Source organism: Myotis davidii, unplaced genomic scaffold (assembly GCF_000327345.1).
Source record: "Myotis davidii unplaced genomic scaffold, ASM32734v1 scaffold925, whole genome shotgun sequence".
NCBI lineage: Eukaryota > Metazoa > Chordata > Mammalia > Chiroptera > Vespertilionidae > Myotis > Myotis davidii.
In genome coordinates, this window is record NW_006296531.1 from 452,532 (window position 1) to 458,415 (window position 5,884).

A 5,884-nucleotide genomic window follows, 5' to 3' on the forward strand; every position below is an offset into this window, starting at 1 on the left:
ACAATAAACAGTCCAAAAATAAAACTACTAGTAAGAAAGCAGTACAAGTTACAAAAGCACCAAAAGGAATAAATTTAACCAAAAAAAGTGGTAAAAACGACAAAACATTGTTGAAAAAAATTAAAGATCTAAGTAAATGGAATGATATCCTATGTTTATGGATCAGAATACTTAATTTTGTTAAGATCTACAGATTCAATGCATTTCTATCAAATCCCAGCTGGCTTAAAAAAAAAAGTTTTTATTGATTTCAGAGACAGGAAGGGAGAGGGAGAGAGGGATAGAAACATCAATGATGAGACAGAATCATAAATTGACTGCTTCCTATATGCCCCCTACTGGGGATGGAGCCTGCAACCTGGGCATGTGCCCTGACTAGGAATGGAACCGAGGACCTCTTGGTTTATGGATCAATGCTCAACCACTGAGCCACACCAGGTGGGCCGAGCTGGCTTTTTGTAGAAATTGACAAGCTTACCCTAAAAATCATGTAGAAATGTAAGGGATCCAGAAGAGAAAAACTATCTTGAAAAAGAACAACAAAGTTTGAGTGGAAGGCTCACAATTCCCAATTTCAAAACTTACTATACAGTTATAGCAATCAAGACAGCATGATATTAGCATGATAATATGACATATAGATCAATGGGCCAGAACTGAGAATCCAAAAATAAACGCCTAAATTTGCGATCAATTAATTTTTGACAAGACTACTAAGATCTATGTCTTTTCAACACATGATGCTGGGACAACTGAATATCCACCTGCAAAAGAATGAAGCTGGACCCCTACCTCATACCATATACAAAAACATTTACTCAAAATAAATCACAGACTTTAAAATGTAAGAGCTTAAACCATGAGTCTTAAAGGAAAACATAGGAGTAAATCTTCAAGACATTGGACTAGGCCAGGGGTGGGCAAACATTTTGACTCGAGGGCCACAATGGGTTCTTAAACTGGACTGGAGGGCCGGAACAAAAGCATGGATGGAGTGTTTGTGTGAACTAATATAAATTCAAAGTAAACATCATTACATAAAAGGGTATGGTCTTTTTTTTTTTTAAGTTTTATTCATTTCAAACAGGCCGGATCTGGCCCGCAGGCCGTAGTTTGCCCATGGCTGGACTAGGCAATGGTTTCTTACACATGACACCAAAAACACAAGCAACAAAAGAAAAAAAAGATAAATTGAACTTCTCAAAATTAAAAACTTTTGTGATTCACAGGACGCCAGCAGAAAAATGAAAACACAAGCCACAGAATGGAAGAGAACATTTGAAAATTATATATCAGATAAGGGATTTGTATCTAGATAAGCGACTTACATCTGGTAAGAGATTTTTATTTAAAAAGGACTCCTCAATAATAAAATAACAAAAAGACAAATGATCCAATTAAAAAATGGGCAGAGCCCTAGCTGGTTTGGCTCAGTGGGTAGAATGTTGGCCTGCAGACTGAAGGATCCCAGGTTTGATTCCAGTCAAGTGTACTGCCCAGGTTTCAGGCTCAATCCCTGGTAGAGGGCGTGCAAGAGGCAGCCAATCAATGATTCTCTCTCATCATTGATGTTTCTATATTTCTCTCCCTTTCTCTTCCTCTCTGAAATCAATAAAAATATATCTTTAAAAAATAATAAACATAGAAGCCCATATTTCAACAACAAAAAAAAAGGGGCAGAGATTGGTGAGGATGTGGAGGAAAGGGAACCCTTGTTGGTGGGAATGCAGACTGGTGCAACCACTGTAGAGAACAGTATTGAGTTTCCTTAAAAAATTAAAAATCGAACTGTCTTATGATCCAGCAATAACACTTCTGGGAGTATGTCCAAAGAAACCCAAAACACTGATTTGAAAGAATATATGCACCCCCGTTCATTGCAGTGTTATTTATAAATAGAGGCCTAATGCACAAAATTTGTACAAGGGCCTTGGCCGTGGCCCCCACCTGCTGTGGCTTTGTCCAGAACAATGTCTGGTCTAATTAGCATATTACACTTTATTATTATAGACTAGAGGCCCCGTGAACAAAAATCTGTGCACTAGCGGGGGAGGAGGGGAAGGGGGGTTGTCCCTCAGCCCCACTTGTGCCCTCTCACAGTCTGGGCCCCCAGGGAGATAGTCACCTGCTGGCTTAGGCCCACTCCCTGGGTGGCAGATGGTAGGCCCGATCCCTCGGTGCCTGCCCCGCCTCCCCGGGTCACGCACACGCCAGGGCCGATCTGGGGGTTGGGGCGCCGCCCCGGGCAGGTCAGCCGATTGCTGCTGCCCCGCCTGGCCACCCTGGGACAGGTCGCACACGGGATGCCCAGATGGAGGCCGGGTGGGCTGGCCAATCGCTGCTGCACCACCCGGCCACCCTGGGTCGGGTCACACATGGACACCCGCCACCCCGGGTCACAGATAGCAGGCCCAGATGGCGGCAGGGCAGGCAGGAAGGCGCTGTCCCGCCCTGCCTGCAGTATGCAAATTAGCCATCTTTGTTGGTGGCTAATTTGCATATCACACTGATTGGCCAATGGGAGGCATAGTGAAGGTACGGTCAATTACCATGTTTGTCTATTACTAGATAGGATAGCCAAGATTTGGAAGCAGTTCAAGTGCCTATCAGTAGATGATGGCTAAAAAAGCGGTGATACATTTACATGATGGAATACTACCCGGTTGTAAAAAAAAAAAAAAAAAGGAAATTTTACCTTTTGCCATAGCATAGATTGACCTGGAGAGTATTATGCTAAGTGAAATAAGCCAGTCATAGAAAGACAAATACCATATGAGTTCATTTACATGTGGAACCTAATGAACAAATAAACTGACAGAATAGAAATAGACTCATATATACAATAAATTGACTGACAGCTGTTGGAGGGTATACGCTTTGGGGGGCTGGATGAAAGGGTGAAAGGATTAAACAAACAAACAAAAAACTCACAGACACAGATACAACAGTATGGTGATTACCAGAGGGAAAGGGAGTGGGGAGAGGTAGAATAGGGCAAAGCGGGGATAAATGGTGACAGAAGGAGACTTGACTTTGGGTGGTAAACACACACTACAATATACAGATGATGTATTATAGAATTATACACATGAAGCCTATATAATTTTATTAACCAATTAAATCCTAATTACTTCAATAAAAATTAAGAAATAATAAAGTATTTTAAAGTGTTTTTTGTATATTTACAGACCTGCCATCACCATTAATATCAGCACATTTTCATCCAACCCAAATAAAACTCAGTACATATTAGCAGTAACTACCCATTCCTACCTCCATTCAACCCCTGGAAGCCACTAATCTATTTTCTATTGCTATCGATTTGCCTATTAGGGGCATTACACATAAACGGAGCTAAACAATATGTGGCCTTTTTTGACTAGCTTCAATTTAACATAATCTTTTCAAAGTTCATCCATGTTATAGTATATATCATTACTTGATATATTTTTTATTGCCCAATAATATTCCATTATGTGGATATATCACATTTACCCACTCATCAGTTCATGGACAGTTAGGTTGTTTCTACTTTTTTGCTGTTATGCATAATGCTACTGTGAATATTTCATGTATATATTTTTGTGTGGGTATATACTATTTTGAATTCTCTTGGGTATCTACTTAGGAGTAAAATTGTTGGGTCATATGTAACTCTTTATTTTACATTTTGAGGACTGCCAAACTGTTTGCCAAAATAACATCATCATTTTATATATCCACCACCAACATGTGAGGGTTCCATGTTTTCACACCCTCACCAATGCTAGTTATTATCCATCCTTTTGTTATATCTATTTTAGTGGATATAAAGTAGTATCTTATGATTTTGTTTCTAATTGTCCTCATGACTAATGATGTTGACCATCTTTTCATGTGCTTATTGGCCACTGTGTAACTTCTTTGGAGAAATGTCTATTCAGCTTCTCTGCCTATTTTTTAAATATGTTTTTTAAAATTGATTTTTTAGACAGAGAGAGGAAGAGGGATAGAGAAATAGAAACATCAATGATGAGAGACAATCACTGATCGGCTGCGTCCTGCATTCCCCCTACTGGGGATCGAGCCCAAAACCCGGGCATGTGCCCTGACCAGGAATCTAACAGTGACCTCCTGGTTCATAAAGGTCAATGCTCAACCACTGAGCCATACCAACTAGGCTAAGTACCATGCTGTTTTGATTACTATGGCCTAATAGTATAGTTTAATATCAGGTAGCATGATTCCTCCAACTTTGTTCTCTCTCAAGATTGCTGTGGCTATTCAGGATCTTTTGCAGTTCCATATAAATTTTTGGAACATTTGCTCTAGGTCTGTAAAATAGGCCATTGGTATCTTAATAAGAATTGCATTGAATCTATAGATTGCTTTGAGTACTATGGACATTTTTTTAAAAATATGTTTTTATTGATTTTAGAACTGAGAAAACACTGAAGCCATCCAGCCAGGGTAGTATAAAAGTTTTAATGATATTAATTCTTCCTACCCATGAACATGGTATACGCTTTTACTTATTGGTATCTTCTTCAACTTCTTTCTTCAGTGTCTTATAATTTTCTGAGTATAGGTCTTTTACATCCAAGATATTTTCTTTGTTATGCCACTGAAAATGGGATTGTTTTCTTAGTTCATTATTGGTACATAAAAATGCAACCAATTTCTGGATATTTATTTGTATCCTGCTACTTTACTGAATTCATTTATCAGTTCTAGTAGTTTTTCTTGGTGGAATCTTTAGGGTTCTCTAGATACAGTATTATGTCATCTGTAAATAACAACATCTTTAGTTCTTCCTCTCCAATTTAAATGCCTTTTATTTCTTCTTGTCTGATTCCTGGGGCTAGGACTTCCAGTACTACGTTGAATAAATGGTGAAAGTGTGCATTCCTGTTTTAGTCATGATCTTAAGGAAAACACTTAGTTTTTGCCCACTGAGTATGATGTAGCCTGTGGATTTGTCATATATGGTCTTTATTATGTCCAGGTATGTTCTCACTATTCCCCCTTTGTTGAGAGTTTTTATTATAGATGGATGCTGGATTTTAATGCTTTTTCTGCATCTATTGACATGATCATGTGATTTTTATCCTTCGTTTTGTTATGTGTTGTATCACATTTATTGATTTGCAGGTATTTTAACAACCTTGCATCCCTGGAATAAAGCCCACTTTAGATTCTGATTCTTCCTGAATCAGTTTTGGAAGGTTGTATGTTTCTGGGAATCTATCCACTTTATCCAGATTGTCTGATTTGTTGGCATATAGTTATTGGTAATATTTTCTTACAGTGCTTTGTATTTCTTTGGTGTCAGTTGTTGCTTCTCTTTATTTCTGATTTTATCTTTTGGATCCTCTTTCTTTTTTCCTTGATGAGTCTAGTTAAAGGTTTGTCAATCTTGTTTATCTTTTCAAAGAACCAGCTCTTGATTTAATTATCTTTTGTATTTTTTTAGACTCTAGTACATTTATTTCGGTTCTAATCTTTTAAAATATATATATTTTCATTGATTTCAGAGAGGAAGGAAGAGGGAGAGATACAGAAACATCAATGATGAGAATCATTTGATGGGCTGCCTCCAGCACACCCACCACTGGGGATTGAGCCTGCAAACTGGGCATGTGCCCTGACCAGGAATGGAACTGTGATCTCCTGGCTCATAGGTCCACACTCAACTACTGAGCCACACCAGCCTGGCTCTATGTCCTTTTATCTGCTTACTATTTCTTTGTTGATGCTCTCACTAGGGTCCTTGAGGATCCATATAACCATTTTTGTTTAACTCTATACCTGATAAATTGCTTGCCTCCATTTCACTTAGCTCTTTTTCTGGAGATTTCTCCTATTCTTTCATTTGGGGCATGTTTCTTTGTCTTCCATTTTGGCG